Source organism: Aquila chrysaetos, chromosome Z (genome assembly GCF_900496995.4).
Source record: "Aquila chrysaetos chrysaetos chromosome Z, bAquChr1.4, whole genome shotgun sequence".
In the NCBI taxonomy this organism is placed as follows: Eukaryota; Metazoa; Chordata; class Aves; order Accipitriformes; family Accipitridae; genus Aquila; species Aquila chrysaetos.
This window is the reverse complement of record NC_044030.1, coordinates 24,277,532-24,301,186: the sequence shown is the minus strand read 5'-3', so window position 1 is coordinate 24,301,186 and position 23,655 is coordinate 24,277,532. Positions and strand designations below refer to the sequence as shown.

Genomic DNA, 23,655 nt, shown 5'->3' with positions numbered 1-23,655 from the left:
CACCATGGTCTTCACCACAATGTCTAGGAGGCAGTATTGTCATATTCATTCTTGCCTGTAGCCTGGGTTACACCCAAAATTTCTTGGCAGATGCAAAGTATGTTTGGTGTTCAATTTTAGAGTCAATTGATGTGTCCATGCACAGTCCTGCATAGTGCCCTGGAAAAGCTGCCACTTGAACCAGGTGCCAAATTTCCCGTCAGACATCCTGAAACTGAGGTGAGAGCTGTCAGACTGTGACTCAGATTGACTTCAGTAGGAGAAGAAACTTTTTCTGGGAAAATCCTGACTGCATTAGGAAATTGTGGTCTGCTTTTATGATCTCTGTTTGATTCCCATTGATTCCCGGAGACGGTACTGTTGTTAGTGCTGCTACCTTGAGCTTTCTTTAACGGATAAAAGAATGAATTCAGACCATAGGCTGCAAGGTGTGATGTGAGTCCGTTGGAGGTTTTTCTGGTTAATCCTTCTGCATTTCCCCTCATACTGAGCAGGATATATTTCAGTATTCACACTCTTCAGAACGGCCACTGATGAACTGGGTACTCAGCTGCTTTATAGGGACATTTCCTGGATCTACCTGTCTGTTCAAACTGCTTCCCATGTCCCTCCTTTTTGGTCTCTTATGCACAATTTGACTTCCACATGTCAGGACTGGCTCCAGACTTCACAAGGGAGTAGGCAGAATTGAGAGTGGTGACTTTCACAGTAAAGTGAAGAGCAAGGACAAATTCACAAGCAGTTGTGTTGTGGTCATCATTTACATGGTCTCTGTGCTCTCAGCTGCTTGGAGAGAGTGTGTCTGAAGGGCCACTTTGCTGCCTGTTGCAGTGACAGCTTCCTTTTATGTCCTTGTTTTCTTGATTGTCCTTATACTGGCTTCCAAAAGGAGTTTTGCAATGCTAGTCTGTTGCTCTCAGCTGAGCAGATAGATAGTTTCATTGTCTTCTTACTGATGTCCCACTTTCTGCAGAAACACACCAGCATCAGAACTTAGCTGTGAGTACTGTTCCTTATAACCACACATCTCCTCATCATGAGCTCCTGCATCAGGAGGCATCCAGCATCGAGTCATCACTTGACCATGACCCCAAGAAAATCAGTGTATGCTCATCTCCGACCAAAACAGATACATTTTCCAGCATAAAACAATTTCTAACTTATCAACCCACCTTCAAACATATGTTCACTGGGGCTTTGCCTTTTCCCCACTAAGCATAGCCATAAACAAAGTACTAGCTAGTTAGATGCCAAGTCAAAAGTTTTGTAATGAGTGGGGGCAGGATGGAAGTTTCGTTTTTTTGTTCCTTTTTTATACCTAGCACTTTGACCAAATCTGTGGGAAGTGCACTAAATAGGTAACATGCTGATGGTAGGTACAGTAATCATACTAAAAGTGGGGATGGGCAGCCAAGTATTTATAGCCATGGCTTGCAGCAGAACAAATGAGAACTGCTGCAACAAGGACAGCCCTGGGGAAGGAATATTTTGTTGCTCTGGAAACACGGTCGGAGTCAATAACTAGCTGGAGAGCAGAGCTGCCAGAACTTGGGTGGGAGGGAGACACTGATACAGGAAACAGGAGAGAAAGATTTGTGTAGGTCCTTCTTTACCATCATAAGGAGCAGCAGCTGACCAATGACCTGCAATTCACAAAATTTTTCCACGATGGGTGATTGTCTGGTGACAAAAGGAATACACACCACCTGGTAGGTAATGTGTAGCATTCGTAATTTACTGTTTCAGTAGAGGAAAAAGTGGCTCTGAAATGTTTTTTCTTTCTTTTTGGTGGAGGGGAAGGTGCAAGTGTGGGATGTCCTGCATGAAATATCAGTATGATAGTCTGGGTGGAAGCGAGGCAAGTGCAGTTTCAGATGCAAGAGAATAGGAGTGGAATTTGCTTTTATCTGAGAGGTGGCTTTGCATCCTGCCTCTCTACTTTTGCAATGAGTTTCTTCTCTGACATCAAGACAAATTCTTCTATAATCTGCTCCTCAAAGTGCCCAGGCCAGATTAATGGTTCAAATTTTTATCTTTCCACTCTTGTTGGTATGGAAAATACTATTCTATGTGTCTGGACAAGCTATTGTGAAACAAATCAAACTAGTAACTCCTGCACTCTTCTGACTCCTCTCTCCTTCCAGCCCAGCGCAAGCATTGATATTTTCCTTGCATGTCATTTCCCAAATATATAAGGAGGAGCATCAGTCTATACCTATATTCAGATAGGTTCTTCCTACTTTTCCTGAAAAACAGCTCTAGCTGTGCTTAGCACAACTATGTATTTCTGTTGTCTTGGCACAGGAATAGGCAATGTGGCTGTCTGTTATACTGATATTATACAGCCACTGTCTTTTCTCTGTGTGAGGGCATTGTTTAATCACTGCTACAGAGGGAACCTGCCTTCTAGCTTTCTGTGTGGTGACATTGCAACCCATCAACTGGCAGTCGCTGAGAAACCTATGCTGACCCAGCAATTTCCTCCAGATTGTGATGGATTAGGCTTTGTCGTTTAATTGATTCATAAAATTTACAAAAGCCAAGACCACTAACTCTGTTCCTTATTATGTGTTTTTATTAATTCGTCCAGAATAGACATCATTCTTACTGACCTGTAGGTTCCTGGATCTCCCCTAAAGGACTCTTGAAAACAGTGTTAGTGTTACATTTGCCATTTTCTAATCTTCAGGTATGAAAGAAGTTTTTGAGTGGTGATGCACTGAAGCCACTTAATTCAAGTATTTCATTGCCTGAGTTTCTTTAAAGCTCATGGGATTAACAGTGTGGCAGTTGTTGCTGTTTATTTTGTTTGCTTGTTCTGTAAGCTGTTTTGTTGCTGCCTCAGTTTGAGATAGCACTTCTGATACATCCCCCCATAGAGAAGAGTTTCTTTCTGAAAAGTTTGCAAGCCCTTCTACTGTGAACAGTGTAAAACTTAGCTGTCTTCTGATAAGGCCATGTTTTCTGCTACCCGTTCTGCATCCTGATGATTGGTTGGTGCTATATGTTCTCTGACAGGCTTCCTATTCCAGGTATATTAGGGTAATGGCTGATTATTGGTTTCTTATGCCCCCTGTGAGATATTTCTCTATCTCCCTAGCCCACCTTACTGTGTTTTTCATATTTCTTCTATCTCTGTTTATTATGCCATCTGTTCTTCTTCGGAATGGAACTGGAGTTTTTCAAAAGATGGTTTTTAATATTTTCCTTTACCTTTACTGTGACATTTGGTCACATTGTCTTCTTTTTTCCTTTCATCAAGTTTTTCTTGCTTTGTAGCATTTTTTTTCTGTGCTTCTTTCCTGGGGACAAGCAGTCATTGATCATGTTTAAAGATGATCTCTTGACATCTTGCTCAGTGGTGATGTTGACCTATAAATTTGGGGCTGCTGTGTTAATCTGTTACTTTTCCATTTTCTGCCATATTGCTTTCCTGATCACCTTAGCACATTGACATCAGTGTAGTATCCCGGAGGGCCAGCTAGTAATGTATAACCCACTGCTCTGCTGAGGCCAAGAACTTCAGCCCGTTGGGTTTCCATGTGACTCATTGGCATAAACAGGCTTCTAATCCCACTTGATCTGCTTGTCCTTTACCCAGAGCACTACACTTGCATTTTCAGTCTTTCCTGCACACTTGATATCCCTGGTCTCACAATGCCCCATCTACTGTCTTTAAGTTTCCAGTATGATAATTATGTTGATGTCCTCATTACAAGTTAGTCATTCCAGGTCCTCCAGCTTATGTCTTAGACTTCTGGCACTCATGTGGAACCTAATTTGTTCTGATCCTTCATTTTCTTATCTGTGTCTTGTTTAGATGGCCATTACCTGCATTACCTGAGGAGCAGAATTCTGTGGCAGTGCCCATAGTGCATGCCTCCTGCTGAAATGGGTTCTCTTCTACATCTTCCCCACTCTTCATTTCAAGAAGTCATATCTAACTATCATCACTTTGAAATGAAAAAGTGTACAAGAATTTCTCTATGTGCCCACAGATATGTTTATTGGTTGGAAAAATGATAGTGGTGGGAGATCAAGGACTTAAATGAACAGGAAAGTTTCTATGGAGTAAGCAAAGGACTAAGTCTTTCTTTCATGAAGGTCAAATACATTAAAAGCCCAGAGACATGAAATGGTTGCTGTGAGGAACAGGGGGATCTCCTGCTCTAGTTCTCATCGTGCACTGGAGAGATGGAGATTTAAGAACAACATTTGGCAGAAAGCAGTAATCAAACTGTACCTGCATTATCCTCAGTAAATTTGCATTTTCTGCACTATGTATGTACAATGGAATATTCTTATTGTAACTATACGTGCCACTTTTTTAATTACTTCATAGTCCTGAGGCAATCTGTGAATTTACAGATCAAGATGATGAGACTTAAGGACAGGATAGCCATGAAAGTATCTGTGAAAACATCAAGACGGATCCCTGTAGACAGCAATGTATAACTTTTCTTTAGAGTTTTGTAACACCTTACAACAAATAGAATCACAATAGTAATGAATACAAAAGAGATGCTCACATCTCTCAATTTTACACAGGATTTCTGGTCCATACACTGGCAAAGCATACAGCTTACAAGAACTCAGTCAAAACACATAGAAATGATTTGCAAGAGGAGTTTTTGAAAGAAAACCCACTAATAACTGCTAGAAATTCTGCACATTTGATTCATTTTTTAACTGTGCATTTTAAAAAAAATCTTTCTGATTTATCAAAGTGGTTTTATCTGGTTCTATTTGACTGTGTTGTCTGACTTGGACAACATAGTCCAAGATTTCTAGGAAAAAACTTCTATGAGATAACCTGAAGTCCTCGGCCGCTCCTCACAGACCTTGCCTTCCAGTCCTTCCACCAGCTTGATTGTGCTCCTCTGGATGCATTCAAGGACCTTCACACCCTTCTTAAACTGTGGGGCCCAGAACTGCACACAGTATTCAAGGTGAGGCTGCACCAACACTAAATAAAGCAGGATAATCACCTCTTTTGCCCGGCTGGTTATCCTGTGTTTGATGCCCCCCAGGATGCGGTTTGCCCTCTTGGCTGCCAGGGCACACTGCTGACTCATGCTGAGCCTGCTGTCAACCACCACCCCAGATCCCTTTCTGCAGGGCTGCTCCACAGCCACTCCTCTCCCAAGTTATACATTTATGCAGTGTTACTCCATCCCAGGTGCAGAATCTGACAATTGGACTCCTTGAATTTCATCCCATGAATCATTGCCCAATGCTCCAATCTATCTAGATCCCTCTGCAAGACCTCTTGTCCCTTGAGAAAGTCAACAGCACCTCCCGGTTTGTTATCATCAGCAAACTTGCTAATGGTGCATTCAACTCCTTCATCCCAATCATTGATAAAAATATTGAGAGGTAAAACTAGGTTCATAAATCTGTTGTGTCAGTTTTGTACCCAGGTTATATTAATCATCCTCCCATGTGTTCTTTTCGTGGAGTCTGACCCAAAACTTACACAAATTGTAATTTTTTTTCCTGTTCGTGTCAAGTGAACTTCTGGATCAGGCTGTAGGAAGAGTACATGTTAGGGAAATATGAAAGAACTAAAATGTTAAGAAAATATAGAAAATACTTAACTTTTTCTTTCAGACCTCTGCAGCCTTTGTCCAGACGTTTATGTGAGCCAGGGTGAAGCTATTTTTCTCTCTCTCTTCCCCTCCTTCCCTCCTCCCATATTGCACTTACATAAAGCAATTGCAGTAGCTTCTAAGCATGTTTGCGTTCAGGTTTGATAAATCCCTTCTCTCCAAGATGTCTAGTGACAAACTTTGTTTCCTTAAAGTAACATAACTTATTAACTTACTAGTTATTCAAGAAAGAGATCACAAAGTTTGTTTATGATGTGAGTGGCTTTTTGGATCAAACACCAAGTATAAGCCATGCAAATTCATGTCAAAAAGTGAATGCTCTGTGCTCCCACTATTATGAACAACACTAAAAATTATCCATCTCCTATGTGAGAACAGTAAAATGTAAATAGTTCAAATAGTGGAAGGCAATTCAGTGTTTAATGTTCTATTTCAGTAACTTGCACAACATTGTTTCAACACTACAAGAGGTTATTTTTAAAACAGCATGTCATCTAGTAAATTAGTTTTATTATGTAGGATTTATCTGAGGTGGCTGCACCTATTAGCTCAGCAATATGTTATGAAAACCTTCTAAATCTTGCAGCTTTCTTTGATGTGTTCAAGACTTAGAATTTGGGGGGGTTCTTCAGGGATATTTTGATACCTTCTCCTTAATTAAAGCTTTTCGTGAAGTCATTATGTCCCCTTTAGAAGTCTCTTTTTGTCTGCATTACACATTTGTGCTTGTGGTGTCTAACTGAGCCTGATGTGTTTTCTGTGCAAATTGTGAGATGAATGCAAAATCAGAAAAGTGATGTAACCCATAGCTGAGATTCTACTAATTTTCAACCAGTTTCTTCTCCTTCCATCAAAGTTTAGTACTACTTGGGTTTCATTTCACTGCATAGGCTTGGGGATGGGGATTGTTTGGGTTTTTTTTCTTTTAATCTGCTGGACCTCTGAAAATCACTATGAGTGATATTGCAGATAAAATTAATGGTATGACAGAAAGAAATCACCGTAAAGCAAACTACATTTACAGTGAAAGACAGAGAGACACACAGAGGTCAATGATGGATTTATAAAGCTTGCTATCCTTGCATTTTAAGCAGAGAGAAGCTTCTTGAGTATTACAAGGTACCAATGAAAAGGTGAGCTAAAGAAGTGGAAGAGAATCACACACCAAGCAGCCTGACTAGATATCTTCATGGGGCAGAGAAGCAAAACCCCAGATAATTTGCAAAGACTACGTGTGTCAACAAAGGGAATTTGTCTTAGTCTAATAGCTTGTCAGCCAGTTCCATCTACAGGGGTTATTCAAAACAACGCTGTGGTGCTGCTGCCTCTGCGTTTCCCCAGCCACCCGCTAAGAATTCTGCCTTCAAGCAAAAAGAGTTGTCTCGCTGAGGAAGGCACATTAGCTCACCTTAGCCCACCTATCTAGTCTTATCTCTGGTTAAAACAGGATTTAATACCAATCAACCCATGCAAAGGGTTCTGGTATATTCTGGTATATATTCTGGTATATATTCTGGTATATTCTGGCATATTCTGGTATATTCACATAGGGCAACAATAACCTTCTGAAGGGTCATGGAGACAATGTCCTAGCTGATGCCAACTGGTGGCTCAGCCATGCTCTGAAAGAAGCCAGTGGCCATCTGCTTGCAGTGGTGTGTGCTGGCAGATCATGATGCCAGTTACATGAGCAGAAGCAAGCCTGTCCCAGGCAAGACTATTGACCTCCTGAGAGGCCTCTGAACTGTAGGAAGCAAGCCCTGCCTGCAGGGCCTGAGAGGCTGGCCTACAGGTAGTCTCCTGTGAGTCCTCTTCCCTAAACAACATAGTACAGTGATCTTGTCAGGGCAAACGCTTTGGTGCGCACTCAAGCCCTGTCCCAGACATTTCCCCATCTTGCCAGTGCTCCTTCACTCCCAAGTGCAGTCTTTACCCACACACAGAGAGACACTCAGCCATTCCTCAGCTGCCCACAGCAGCCTTAGCCTCCTAAATACACACTGACTGCAGAGGCCCAAAGCTTATCTGCTGTGCCAACTGCCCCTGTTAACTACCTCTGAAGGCCCCACGGGGTATGCTCCTTTTCCACTACTTCATGCCTCTCTTCATTCCTGCTTTTTGCTACCTGAGGCACAAGAGGGATGAGTGCAGAGACCCACCTGTTATTGAGGCCCATGGGTCTCGCTGTGCAGTCAGAAGTCTTGGTTCCACCTTATGTGATGGCTGGATCATGGTTGGGGCTTGACTACGTACAACCACTAGGTAGCAGGTAAGACATGGCAGCCTCTTGCAAGGGGGCTTAAGCCATGAGTTAGAAGTGCAAAATGTCAGGGTTAGTGTTAGACTTACAAGCAAGAAAATTGGCTTAGATATTGGGGGACACTTAGACATTTAATTGTGGATGCCAACCAGTTGCAAACATCAAGTGCATCTCTGGTTGTGGGAAACGAGTCACAGATACTTATCTATACACAGGCAATATGAAGTTTTCTTTTGGCATCATAACATAGCTGTGTGGTTATTTTGGGAAAGCTTTTGTAACTGTTTTGAATTGCAATATCATGGATATTGAGCCAGAGCTTCAGAAGCCCTTTTTTGTTTTACTCTAACATTTCAACCATTCCTAATTTGCTCTATTTGCTCACATCACCTTCTGTGATTTGGAAGAACTGAAAGGAAAAAAAGAAGTCACAAAAAAAACCCCACCCCAAACTATGTAGCTGTCACGTCCCAATTCCTCAGGATGATGCCTCAGGTTTGCTGATTCCCAGGTCAGGATTAAGGTGAAACAACACCAGGGATCCTTGAAGTCACAAAATTCAATTTTTATTTGCTCACAACAAGAATTGGCATGGTCACCACCAAAATTGGTATGCTCACCGCAAACCATGAAACCGTGTCAGTAAGCGATGTCACGTGTGCTAACCATGCATCACCAAACATATACTACAGGCCTTGCTTATCTGGGAATCAGTTCAGGGAGGACCATAAGGAGAGCCCTCCCGTTGAGTCAGGAGGTTCAGAGCGGACCCCCTTGCTTTCTCGACTCCGTCTCAGAGAGGAGCCCAGGGGCGGCTGGATCTGCTCCTAGTCCCAGACTTGGTCAACGGTTTATGCCTGAAGGGATGAGGTGTAGGGATTATGGAAAAGGAAAAGGGAGGGGGAGAGAAGAGAAAGATTTCACCGGCCCTGGGTCCAGCGTTGGTCTAGTCGGCCTGCGGCCGTGGGCACGTGGGGCTTCAGTCTGTGTCCTTTTTACCATCTTTTCCCCTCCTTAGGGCGGGCACCCGAACTCATCAGGCCAGTTAGGTGTCCTGATCAGTTTGTGAGCCTTTGGGCTTGGGGGTCGCCTGGGGAGCAACCTCCCCCTCCCTGGAGAAGCGCTCTTTTGCCATGCACGGTGAGCTGCCCTGCTCAGCCTACCCAAAGCGGCGTTCTCGGAACAGGGAGCTGCGCACCCTCCGGCACGGCCTCCCCCTCCTGTTGCTGATGCCCGGTGCTCATCGGCTTCTTCTCACCTGCGGCTCCTTGCTAGGCTGAGTTAGTCCTCAAGCAGAACTTGCCCCACCACGGTGTCTGAGACATTAACGCTTCCCATCTCTCACAGTAGCTATGAGAAATCATTTATTACATAACATATGTTCCTGTGTGCCTTTTCAAGTGCATAGGTGGTCCTTCTGGAAAAACTCTCAATGTAAAAAGATTTAAGAACTAAGAATATTTTGCATCTTAATTATTCCCTAAAGACTTGTTTCTTCTTTAGACTGAAACGACTGGCAATATAGTGGGGCTTTAAAGAACCCATTTATAATTAAGACCCATTAGAGCTAAAATTTCAATTAAGCCACTCAAAAAAAGAAGAGGAACACTTGAGATGCTGAGATCTATGGAGAATTTTATTTGCTACTTTATATTTTTACTAATACTAAACAGAAATAGATTTATCTTTGATCGGTTAAAGTTTCTGACAAAATGAAATCTGACAAAAGAAGTCATTCTAATAAATACTGCAGAGGAGAGCTCTGTTCAAGGATAAGAAATGCTGGAAGCAAACTTGCAAAGTGTCTGCCGGAGTTTTCCAAAGGCAAGGTTGAAACCAGGAATTTTCCAAATGAAACAAAGACACAAACTGTCCTGAAACAGAGCAAATATTAGCAGAGTCATGCACCTGTCCCACTTCTGATGTCTTTGAGAAAAGATTATTTCAGGCAATTCATGTAATTGTTCAGAAAGAAATCTGGAATTCTACTCTGTTCTTGGTGATTACTCAGAATTTTAATTATGAAAAAATGGTGATGTTAATTCAGTATGAATTTAATTAATTAATCAAAATTACTTTTAAAAGACTCTTCTATGTACAGGTGAAGTTCTCATCATCTGGGTCTCATTTTATATGCTGGATTCAAATGCTCTACATATGTTTGGATCTATAAGTTATCACCAGATGGAAACAGAAGTTTAAGACAGAAATAATTTTTCTTCTGTACAAGAGATATGACTGTTTTGCTAAAGTTTGTTTTGCTAATGAATTAGCAGAGCTACTTCTGAGACCCTTTCAAAATAATTGCCACAAAATCTGATAAAAATTGTACTTTGGGTATATTTCTTTAGATTTAAATGTCTCTTTTTCACTAAAACTAGTTTTTGAATTTTTCCTGATTTTATTACAGTATCAGCTTTGAAGTTTTTCTAATGAAAAACCTACTTATCACAGAAGTATATCTTAAATAAGTAAATAAATAAATAAATAAATAAAATAAATAAATAAATTGAGATGGGTTGACCCTGGCTGGATGCCAGGTGCCCACCAAAGCTGCTCTATTCCTCCCCTCCTCAGCTGGACAGGGGAGAAAAAATATAATGAAAGGCTTGTGGGTCGAGATAAGGACAGGAAGAGATCACTCACCTATTACTGTCACAGGCAAAACAGACTCAACTTGGGGAAATTAGCTTAATTTATTACCAATCAAATCAGAGTAGGATAATGAGAAATAAAAACTAAATCTTAAAACACCTTCCCCCCACGCCTCCCTCCTTCCCGGCTCAACTCCACTCCCAATTTTCTCCACCTCCACCCCACAGCAGCTCGGGGGGACAGGGATGGGGTTTACGGTCAGTTCATCACACATTATTTTCTGCCGCTTCATCCTCTTCAGGGGGAGGACTCTTCACACTCATCCCCTGCTCCAGCGTGGGGTCCCGCCCACGGGAGACAGTCCTCCACGAACTTCTCCAACATGGGCCATTCCCACGGGCTGCAGTTCTTCACAAACTGCTCCAGCATGGGTCCTTTCCACGGCGTGCAGTCCTTCAGGAGCACACTGCTCCAGCGTGGGTCCCCCACGGGGTCACAAGTCCTGCCAGAAAACCTGCTCCAGCCTGGGATCCTCTCTCCACGGGGCCACGGGTCCTGCCAGGATCCTGCTCCAGCGCGGGCTTCCCACGGGGTCACAGCCTCCTTTGGGCACCCACCTGCTCTGGCGTGGGGTCCTCCATGGGCTGCAGGTGGATATCTGCTCCACCGAGGACGTCCATGGACTGCAGGGGGACAGCCTGCCTCACCATGGGCTTCCCCACGGGCTGCAGGGGAACCTCTGCTCCAGCGCCTGGAGCATCTCCTCCCCCTCCTTCTGCACCGACCTGGGGGTCTGCAGGACTGTTTCTCTCACATGTTCTCACTCCTGTCTCACAGCTGCTGTTGCACAGCTTCTTTTTAGCCTTTCTTAAACCTGTTCTCGCAGAGGCGCTACCTTCGTTGCTGATGGGCCCAGCTTTGGCCAGCAGTGGATCTGTCTTGGAGCTGGCTGGCTGGCACTTGCTCTATCAGACATGGAGGAAGCTTCTAGCAGCTTCTCAGAGAAGGCACCTGTGTACCGCCCCCCCGCTACCAAAACCTTGTGACATAAACAAGCTTGCAGGCTCATTGTTTGAATGTATTTTGTAGGTTTTCCTTCAGAATCAGGACTGAGAGATCAGAGATACCGTGCTTTGGTGATGAGAAATAGTCTCTCCAAGGCAAGTGGGCGTTTTGTTTCCTGCATTCATTATATGAGTTCATTTGAGTATGTTGTGATTGCTTGATTTTTTCACCTACAGTTTCCACAGCAGATTATTGTGAACATAGGCATGTGAACAAAAACAAGTGTCTCAAATCCTGAACTGCTCATATCCAATATTCAAGTATCTTTTTAACCCCATCAGTACCCTTTTCTCATCTGCTGAAAACTCTTGTGTAACTGGTAGCTTACAGTGTCCAGATGTGTGCTCAGCTGGCCAGCTGCTATTCCAGCAAGCTGTCTGCCTGGACCTCTCCCACAAAGGTCATCACCCAGCTCTGTTATCATAGCACCAGCATATTGACCTTTTTTTTTTCTTATTCATGTGTATACTGGAGAACTCCTATCCAGTTCTGTGGACAATGATTTTTGCTCTACAACATGATTCACTGAAAATAAATATGAATGTGTCACAGGTCTGTACCAAGGAAATCACCTCTTTATGCACTTCTCTTAATGAGATCATAAAATCCTCTTTCCTATTCAATGGCTCGTTGCCCTTTTTATAAATATTAAGACAACAAGACAACTTGGGTAGTCTAAACAAAGTGTCTGGTAAAAAAACAGAGAATCCAAGTTTAAAATTAGGGCCAGAGACAGCATGTTGTGTGTTCATCTAAATATTTGCCGAAAAACTTTCACTTTTGAAATCTCGGAACTAATCTGAGTTAAGAAACTGAGAGAAAAAAACATGCTATTGTAATTTTGCATTTCATTGTAAATTGAAAAAAACAAACAAGTCCAAACTTAGTCAGACTTAGTGCTAACACCAGCTGCTGTGACCTCCTACTAAAACAGGAATGACACACCATGTTTTTCAAATTCTGCTGATGATTAGAACTGAGTCAATACATGGCTGGATTCATAATGATATTGAATTACCAGATAATTAAATTCACAGAGAAAGTAGGCAGGTAAAGAAACAGTCAATGCTGACATATTTTAATCCAAGCAATGCAGAAATTCAGCTGCTGTTGAGTTTTAAACATTCCTTAAATGTCACACCAACAGGAAGTCAGCAGAGCTGACAGAAGATTTTAGAGTGTAGCTCAGACTAGCTCAGCTCTGAAAGGAACATTGAGACCTCTGCAGTTTCTACTCTTTATGCTTGCAGCTATCTTAGGTTTTCTACATGTGCACATTTTTTCTGGCTGTAAGGTTTCCCATGTGGAAAAAGAGACTGTTGCGCAGCGCTCTTATCAGAGGACTGCTTAGATGTTGCATGTGGAGAGGTTTATTAACTCTTTTAATATGAAATCAGATGCCTATGTTATCACATAAATATGCACACATCTATGCCTCAGTATTTGATAAGGGAAAGGACTGCTCAGATAGCTCCCAATGAAGTGGTCCTTAGGCAACCACGTGACATGATTTCTAAGTGCTGGCAGGTTCACCCATGCACAGAGGCTGAGAGAGGAGAGAGGCTAGCGTAAGCTACCAGACAAGACTGTTGTCTTCTGCAATGAGACAAACACTGAAAGATGGGAATGTCAGTTTTTTCCTATTTCTGTGGGAGCCCAAGAGGTCAACGCAACTTTACTTGAAACTTTAAAGTGATAATTTTAGTTTTCCACCATGGAATATTCAAATACGAGGCAGCACACATGTTGGGTTCCACGCATCTGTTCACCTTTGGGTTGCAATTTGGCAGCCTTCACCCACAGTCAGTTTGGGTAGTTCCCTCAACTAAGCAGCCTTTACTGTGCATAGCCACAAAGCTGTGAGCAACAAACCACAAGCACTTCAAAGAGCAGAAGGAAGCTGGAGGTTTTGGAAGCCATCTCAGTAGCATACTCTGGAGAATGGCTGGAAAGTTAATGTGACACCAAGATCATTTAAAAGACAGAGAAATCATTTGTAACCACAAAATTAGTTGTGGGCAATACCTTAAAAATAATCCTCAGCTTTAGAACTTTGCTGAATAACAGAGTGCCCATAACCTCAGAACTATGGGAGAAACAAATATAGACAAAGAAATTAATGTTCTCCTGAGGTTGTGAATTATTGTTGCCTCCCTCCCAATGCTTTTTAGAACCTCTCTTACAAAAACTTACAGTTAATACCTGGAACTGGTGATTTTTTACAAAAAAAACAACAGACAGGTGAAACATATTGGGGTGGTAGCAGTAAAGAGAAGGGGCATTTTATTTAGAGAGCTGGGCAAAGTCTGGAGAGAAATATAGAGAAATTAGCCATATCAATGCATAAGAAATGTTGACTATTTTTTTAGGCTGCTACAAGACACATGTTTGAAAACAGGCTTCCCAAGTAGTTTTGGCTTGGAAAAATTATCTGAGTGGTTGTTTTCCTGTTTATTCTGCCACAGTGCATCTATGAGCTATTCTTGAGAAGAAACATTTGTGTTGTACACAGTTTTGTGCAGTTATATTTGTAATGGATTTCATGAAGGAAAAAATTTTTTTAAAAAGTTTTTCTGCAGTAAGACATGAATTTCATAAAGTATACAGCTGATAGTCCCGTTCCAAAAGAAAAATAGCACATTATTTATCCCACTGGTAAGGAGAATAACATTTGGTTTACATTAGGAAAAGAGAAAGTTTAGAAAATGTTTATCATACATCTGAAAATAATTATTGGCGTTGCTGTGATGAGAAGTTTCTTGGCTGGGGTCTCAAGGTAGATCTGTCAGCATTTAGCTCTTAAAGTGAGCAAGTGCTCTGATGCCTCCAAAGCTTGATTTTGCTATAACTCAAGCTAGAGAAAATTTTAATTAGTGATGCCTTGGAGTGCAACAGACCAAAAGAGGAGGTTTTGCAGGTGAATCTTCACACCTGCACCCTGGCCCCTTGAGGGGCAGGCCGCTGCTGACCCATCTATCCTTACATCCCACAGGGATTTCTTCCCCTTATTGCAGCTTACCACTGCTGCCTCCCACGTTCTCCCTGCTTTCTACTGATCAGGGTCTGCCTCCACCACCTCTGTAATGTCCCCATGGATGTGGGACAGCGGTGTGAGCTACTGCCAGGGCTTCTCCTCGCTGGGCTGTGCCCACCCCGCTCCCTCAGCTGCCCCTTCCAGGGCTCAGGTTCCCACCTGCTGCGGTGTCCACCCACATGCCTCTTCAAACCTGTCCCCGCAGAATCAGGGCAGACTCCTCATCTATACGTCTGCATATTTTATGCAGTCATTGTGTAAGGTTTTGTTTGGGTTTTTTTAGTTGTCAGGGAAAGCAGGGTCCTTTTTCCCCAAGTTTATGCTTCTGAAGGGTGACTTTTTGGTGAGACAGAAGTTGCATGACTTCAAGGTAGGTCACGCGTCTGACTTGTCCCAAGAAGGTGAAATACCATGCTTCAAAAATCACAAACCATAAGAACAAAGTACCAGGGAACTCCCCCTTTTGTGTCAAGACATTCCCTTTCCTCTGGTGGTTTGTTAAATATTTTGTTTCCCTCTTCCTTTCTTCCTGCCTTTTGCTTCCATAGCTGAGCGATACTAACTTTCTAGATGCCAATCAATTTTTCATTTCCTCTGCTTATGGGATCCTGTTTTGCGAGGCCAGCTTGGATGCAATGCATTGTATTAAGCCAGAGCAGCCTTCACACTCCCAGAGCCTCTCAAAGCAACATTCCTTCTCTCCTTTGGGCTAAGAGGAATGACTATAGCAGAAGTGTTAGCAAACAGCTCACCCAGGTTTGCTGATCACCTGCTGGCTGCAGTACTTGCTAAAAAGATGAGGAAGGTGGGTTTAAACTGCAGCTGACGAGAACTGAATGCTTAGCCCCTGTGCTTTCTCCTGTGTTTTACAGTATATATTTGCTGTCTGCACCTTGCAGGGAGGTTGATTTAATGTTTGCTATGGTAGCAACTCTAGGACCAAATCCTATGTGGAGACAGATGGAGGATTGCTTACTTTGTGGATGTGAATGAGGGTTACGTATTTTTCTGTTGGCTGAGGCCAAGATGTTCCTGGACCAACACAGAAATTGGGTTTTAGATGCATTTATAGCAAAATTTGGAGTGCCTGTGGAGCTCACATGCCTCCAAGTTAGTCGGCAGCTAAATGTAGGTTTTCTGAACAGCAACACTTTACTTAGGTATCTAAAGTCCATTTTGGATCTGCAGGTAAGCTGTTTGAATTAAATATTTGCATTAAATCAATTAGGAGAAAAGGTTTCCCTTGAAATACATACCCCAATGTTGATACCCACCTGCTTAGACTTCTTACAATTTGAATATTATTTCTTCCTCAGACAGCTTGAACTTCTTTGAAAATAACTGTTCCTTAAAAAGAAGTGTTTGATTAACTGTATCTACAGACACCTTGCAAAAAAATAAAGTTGGAGGCAGGCAGGGCTGCGAAAAAAATTGGACTTTGCGGGATAATAATTACTTCAGTACACCAGCAGGCAACTGGCTGGGGAGCTCCCTCTGTTCCTGGCTCCTGAGCACAAACCGCAGTGTTGCTAGGTGAGAGGATTGGCTTATGTCTTATAGGCTATACATTTTGGACCAGGATAATATGCTTTGTTGATTTACTCTTGGTTTGTTTTTTATTAAATAGAGTGTGGATGGTTAAACTAGATTAGTTTAATTTGATCAAAATCATTGAGGATCCAATTCTTTTCCAGAGGCCAGATATCAGCCAAACCATCTAAGAGCCTGATGGGCCTGACTTATCTCACCCAGAGTGACATACTATTACAGCGAGTGTTTACAGAGCATGGGAAAACTGTGCAAGGACTTTTGTTGGTTCTTCTGACTTCTAATGCAGTTTATCAATAAAAAAAACAAACAAACAAAAAAAAAAAAACCAGGTGCCATGCAATTAGCCAATGCTCTCAGGACAGATAAAGTGGAGAGTATCAAAAGTCAAAACACCTGGGAGGGAAAGGAGAGGTTAATTATTGCACACAGCAGCATGTAGTAGTACAACTTTCACAGAAATGAAAAGCTTTCAGTAGCCTGTTTTTTCTTCTCAGCAAATCAGGATGCACATGGGATTTCAAAGTCCCTTCAATGTACTTTGTTAATTATTCTCTTCAACGCACTTCAGGCATTAAGGGTATGACTGTTTGGCTCATTACTCATAATGCTCTATGTACTTTTAAACCATGGCAGACATACACATTTCTTCATTGCCCATGAAGCACACAGGTCCACTTGGACATGGTTTCAACATTTAATAAAAGGTCTAGTGACAAAATAACAAGTATTGTATGAGAAATTCCTTTTAGGACTCCAGCATCCTGAAATGGTGGGTGTAACAGTTTATACTTTAAAATCAAGATCAAAATATTCTTCCAACAGAGATAATCTCTCTAATGGAAGCTTATATAAACTTTGAATGTTTGGGCGTTTGTGTTTTGTTTGGGTTTTTTTTTTGTTTGTTTAGCTCATATTTGTTAATTCAAATCTAAATAACAGCAAACTTTCTCCCACTGAAATTAGAAATTCCTTCTGGTAATGTATGCCAAAAGCATACGCTGACACTACCCTCTTAATTGGTTGCACTCTTCTGATTACGGCCCTCAGCACAAGTACCAAAAAACTTGAAGAAGTGTAGGGAACAGTGTACTGTGTGAAACATGAGGCAAGTGTGAAATAGCAAACGTATTTGACTTTAGCGTACAGATTTATTCATGACTTATTCTCATAGAGAAAAGTCACCTAGCATCTTCTAATAACGCATAGCACTATGAAGTTGTTTTATGCAAGGCTGACAGGCTATAATTAAGAAATAGACGTTATTATACTGTTTCTATTTTTGTGTTATATAACTGGGAAGAAAAGGCTAGCTTTATCCAGAAGAAGTAGATTGAACTCAGTTCTGCTTGCATAAATACACTTATCAGGAAGATTTGATACCCAAACATTGGTTTACAGGCATTGACATTTACAATCCAGATTGTTTTAAAAAGAAATATTTAAGAGATGGCTTGTACACAGTGACCTGCATTATTAATTTTAATCTGTGTAGGCTTTAGGTTCACAGGGAGTTTAATGAGGCGTAGCTTTTCTTTACTGCAGATGTTATGAAAAATGCAAGTTTAAAGAAAACCATGTCAAAATGTGTTGATTTTCTTCCAGAGTTAAGATCTTGGATAAAGTTTGTTAGTCAGTGCTAAAACTAGCCAGAATACCTCCAAGTTTTCTACAAAAAGTATAACATAATAGAGTATGACGAGTATCACATAAGGGTATCATATATGAAAGCTACAATATAAAATATTTTCCATTTTGATACAGCTAGATTTAAAAGCAACCTCTCAAAATACTCTAGTCCTTCTTACTTACTAGGAAAGTGGACATTGACAACTGCTCCATAATCATCAGCAAAAACAACTTATACCTAAGGTGTGAGGAGGGGAAAAAAAGAATCAGGTAAAAGGAATCAAAATCCATGTTCTGTTCCAAAAATATAAGTATCTTTTTAAATTAAGCTAAACAAATGATCTGAGAATTTGATAATAACACATCTAGGTAAGATTTTTTTTCCACATTCAAGATAGAACAATCAACATCAGAATAGACTATTTCATGTGTTGAATGGCTTCCTTTACTGTGAATGCTCAGAAATTCATAAGATCCTAAAAGGAAACTTTTTTGCTGTGGGGATAATCAAACACTGGAGCAGGTTACCCAGAGAGATTTGGGCATCTCCATTCCTGGAGATATTAAAAACTCAGCTAGACACAGCCTTAGGCAACCTGCTGTAGCTGCACACACTTTGAGCAGGGAGGTTGGACTAGATGATCTCCAGAGGTCCCTGCCAGCCGCAGCCACTATGTGATTCTGTAATAATTAGGAAAAAATGTATTGTCCAGTGACTGTAGCACCAAGACTGATACTGACCTTGACAGGAAAATGAGACATTTTTGTTAAGGCTTGACTGATTTCATTTTCTCATGTACCTTAATAGGGATGAAAAACAAACACAATGCTTCTTTGGTACAGCCTTCCTCCCTCCTTATTTCCATACTCACGTTAATGTCTCCATTCCTCATCCACCTCCATCAGTGTGCGGTGATTCTCTATACTTAATCACTGATGTAATGCATCTTGTCCCTATTTACCACCTTCTTTGAAACTTTTTATTTGTAATCTGGCAGAAGTGTTTAGTCTATATACAAGGCAAATGTGCAGACAGCACCATCTAGGACCTGTGGTTGCAATTCTAACAAGAATAGTTGCTGACAAAAGGTGACAAGATGATTACAGCTATGGAAAGGTTTTTGTTAAAGGAGTGATGGAAGAGGCTTTGACACTTCAGTCCTGAAAATGATAATTCAAGAGGACAGACAGATATCTGTAGAATCATGCTTTGCAGGGAGAAAGTGAATAAAGATCACCTTGATGACTGGTCTTACCCAATGCAGGAATTAGGAGTTACCAAATGAGGTTGTTAGGAGTCAAGCTTAAAGCAAATAAAAGGAGATAGTTCTTCATACAATGAAGGCTGCTATCTGTGATATCATTCTTTGTCAAAGGATACTGTGAATAATTAAAATTCTTGTGGGTTCAAGGGCAGATTGAACAAGTACATGAAGGAAAAATCCATTAGGGATTGCTCAATCATAGGAACCCTTTCTCATTCAGGAAATAGTGACAATGAGTTTCTTATCTGCTTGATAAGATTTTATGCTTCCATTTATAGCCAGCAAAGACTGTGTATCAAAATAAATGAATCTTTGGTCTGAGCCAGTCTGGCCAGTCTTATATGCCTGTTTTACACATTGCTATACTCAGATCAGGGGTTTTTGTATATATCACATAAGAAAATTTCAAGTGAGATGAACTGTTGCTTAATCACTAATAGCTTAATAATTAAAGTTAAAAAAAAAAAAAAAATCCTATTCCTTCTTTCTATGTAGCAGTGGTTTAACTCCCAACTGTATTTCTCATGAAAGTGGAGAAAAAAAATCCTTCAGATTGCAATCATCTGAGAACAGAGAAATAAATATTTCCAGTTCTTTGATGATAACATCTTAGATTTTCAATATCCATGGCCAGGCTTAGCTAATTATAAGCTAATTTGAATGTCAGTGTGAATACTACTAACTGTGTTGAAAAGGGTATGTTTGCTCATTGTCCTTAGGGCATAGGACTTACCCTATACATTTTTTGTGTGAGGATAAGCTTCAGAAGTTAACCAACACCTGTCCTCATGAATGAAAGTTTCCATTGCATAAATTGACTCTTCCACAAATTAAGTTTTAAGCAATATATTAAACTGTTTCCGCACTTAAGGTACTTACCACCTAAAATAAAGACTACTATATTCCAATTACAGTCTGCCATTTCTCCCATTCATTTCTGTCCTCTGTTCGCTGGAAACACTCTTTAATTCTTTATCAGATTATAGAATTAACCAAAACCAAGTGAAGACATACACCAGCTACTGTAGTGTATTTTCTAACATCTCCCCCTCCACAAAAGGGGTGAACCTCTGTCCCAAACTTAGGTATCATGTTGTCACGGCAACGAGGCACCATTTAGTGTAACAAATGCAGATGAAAGACCAATATAAATAACATCAGATTCATTACTTTTCCAAGTTAATTAGCAATGGAGTCAGATGGTGTTAGACAGTGGTAATGAGTTTTGCAAGCTGCTGCCTTTCTCTTGTTTTCAGCTGGGTCTTTAGACAATAGGTCTGTAGATCAAACTTTTGATGACTGAAGTAAAAACTTCCCATGTGTTCAACAATTTTCACATCAAAAGACTAGGTTGAGCTTCAGCTGGTGTTATATAAATGTATATTATATGGGGTTGCACTAAGCTTTCTAGAAAATGCGTTGGTTTGTAAAATGCTGTGTAGAAATCCCACAGGTGGCTTCTCACAGAGACAGCTCTCTTGTTAACTGAGTAGGTACCCAATCATCACACTATTTCTTGTATAACCAGGCAGCCCAAGTCTTGTTCCTACAAACTGTCATTTAAAATTTCATAAAAATAATTTGTAGGCCAATTGCTAAACGAACAATTCAAGTGGAAATGCATGACATCATGAACAACAAGGAAATGGTTCAGAGCACCAGAATTCATTTTTGTTTTCAGATGCACCAATTCAAGTCTGAGCTCTTCAAGATGTGGACTTTCTTTTATCACAGCTTATTTCTTTATTGCTTAGCCTAATGGGGCATTGATGTTGATAGGAGGTCTGGAAGCATAATCATAACCTAATGCAAATTGTATACAGTACTAAATAGACCCTTTATGTTTATATGAGCCAAGTAAAGAGCACAGGAAGGGAATAAGATGACTCAGATTTGTCTTAGTGCATTTTGCATTTTACCAGTAAATTAAAGGTGACATTACAAAGTCTCAGAGTATTTGCTTGTAAATTGTTCTTATTGATGTTCTGTATCTCAGCATATCCTCAATAAAGATCAAGCAACTGATCCAAGTATTTTCAGCACTTTAAAAAAGTTCACAAGTGCTACAAAATTAATTTGTGAAATTGTAAAGCCGAAGCCAGTGAAAGCAAAAAAATGTCCCATCTGATTTTGGCATATTCAAAAGAGAGCTGCTTCCAACTGTGTGTTAAACAATGTCTGCTTCAGGTCAGTCAACTTTTGTGTTGTTGTTACTGTTCATTTGTATTATGCGAGTACTCCACAGCCCTGGTCAAGCAGACGACTCTTCTGCATACAGCTGTAGTATAAGAAAAAAAGGCAGACAGAAAAAATCAAGAAACTAATTCAGAAACATCAGGGGAAACAGTAAAGCAACGTGGGTCTGCAACACAGGCAATGCTTATGTTGCAAGAGATGCTGAACTGTTGAAGAAGCATCAAACAGAGGAGAGTTTATGGTGACAGTGGGAATTCAGGACAGGGATGACAGCATAAAGCAGGCATTAGCTTCCTATTGAGCTGTCTGCATTATTTTAATCCTGAATGGCAAACCTTTGAGGCTGTTAGCATAAATTTGGTAGGTATTGGTGTGAATGACTGGCTGATCACAAGCACACTTCACTTTACCTAGTGAGATTATTTTGTCCTAACTGTAGTTGTCTGAACTTCTCTGCACTTAATTTGTTTATTTTTCATCATTCTATATCATTTTTACATACTAACTAATAGGATAAATAATTTGCATCTCATCAACTGCAAAATCAGTCACAATCCTCCCTCCAATTTATTTTTGTTTGTATGCTGTTAATAGTTGATGTGGTCATCTGTATTGCTCAGATAAAATTAACTTTAAATCATGCTTTTCTTAACTTGCAGGTTTTGGTGTTCCTTAATGCCAGGGAACATTTGCTCTGAAAATCTTTTATTGTCTTCATTTGTAAGCTACTATCTTGATAACCTTAATCTCATGTGAAGGTAGCTTGATCCTCACTCTTACACCTCCTGATGCTTGGAACATACCTGTGAATTGCATTCTGCCCAGGAGATTGTTAGAAGCATTTAGAAAATACTATGGCTAAGAGGTAAGGTCTATATGCAGTTATTTATTGCAGTTGTCAAAAATTTGGAGTTTTCACTGATAAAATATTAAGTCCTGGCAAACTCCCACACAGGTAATTAGAAGCTTCCTGTCTAAATTCCACCTGAGAATTCAAATGGGATAATTAGTGTTGCCCCTTTTAAATTAGCACTGTGAGGAGTTAACATATGCAGGATGAATGCTGTATATTCCTTGAGGCAATTTTTCTGTTTCCCTTCTTTGTTTCAAACATATACCTGTTGTATACTTATAATTTGTTTCATGGGTCAGGCAGAAAATTAAGGCAGTCAGGACTTTAGCTACAGTCTAATATGGGCTGTTTCCTTAGTCTGCATCTGTTATGTCCTTGCTTCTCAAACACAGTGGTAGCAGCAGATATCTTTTACAGATAAAACACAGAGCTTTTTTCTTTTTTCTTTGAGGGAAGAAGGCAAGGAAAGAAGTAAGGGTTGCTACATATTATGCTGTCAGAAATGCTTTTCACCCGGTCTCCATTAGATAGATATGTTGGTCTAATTTTCAGAACATAAAAATTAAACAACTAAAGACATCTGGGGATGTTGCCCAATGAAGGCTCCTATTAAGGGTTAAGTGTAGATTAGAATTGGTGCCTGCATATTAAACAAAGCATACACCTGATCTTCTGTGCAGCTGTGTCCCATCCATGTGGTCAAATCTGCCCATGATAAAAAAGGAAACCATATCAATGGTGCTTCAGTGAAATGTTGTGCTCATGTTCATGTCTTGCAGATGTATGCTGAGTGAGGTCTGTGTACTGTCTTCGTAATTCTTCTAGAAAGAACTTTCAAAGTACTGGAAGTATTGTTTGTTAATTTTTGGTCTGGTACATGTTGCCACTTGGTGTAGGCTAAGGTAATTGGTTTTAGAAGTGCAATTTCAGGAATTTTATTATTTGCTTATGAATCTTGCATATCTACTAGAAACCGATTTTAAGTTGGGAGGTGAACAAATGCTTTGGGTGTGCATTAATGTTATCATCAATTAACAGCATGACTGCATCCCTCAGAGAGTGTGTGCCCTTCCCAGGATTGCAGTAAATGTCTCTCTGTTACAAAGTGCCAGAAGGAAAAGCAGTGCCCTTCACAGACATGATTGCCAGGTGCTTTGTCTTATGCTTCAATAAAACTGAACAGAAATGGCAACAGACATTACCACGACTCTTTCCTGTCTTATTCATTCTGTGTGCTGTGGACTGGACACCCCATGGTGCTGGGCACAGCAGGATTGGACCCGACACCAGAAAGAGAGTGTCAGCAAGTGCCCGCTCAGAGCTAGCAACTAGGGAAACACTGAGAACGGAATAATTATAAATCCCATTCCCAAGACCCCTGAGACAGAGCTGAAGGGGAACACCTCATCTCAAGTGGATGCTCACTACCTGCAAACCAGGTCTGAGCTGAGCAGGAGGCACTTAAAAACACAGCAAGTGCACCACTTGACCCTACTCTCCATCTCCTTGTCATGCTGTTTAAAACAGCAGTTCAGTTTTTGGAGCAGTAGCTGAGGGAATCATAAATGTGGGTTTACTTTCCCCTCTTCCAAGGGAAGGCA

General features: G+C 40.8%; 1 long non-coding RNA gene across 1 annotated transcript; it reads left to right on the top strand.

Annotated features, from left to right (window-relative positions):
- Positions 1-1,301: 1,301 nt before the first annotated feature.
- On the top strand, positions 1,302-17,995 carry LOC115337072. Its single transcript, XR_003922023.2, has 2 exons — positions 1,302-1,672; positions 17,927-17,995. It is a non-coding gene; the product is annotated as an uncharacterized LOC115337072 (long non-coding RNA).
- Positions 17,996-23,655: the final 5,660 nt, after the last annotated feature.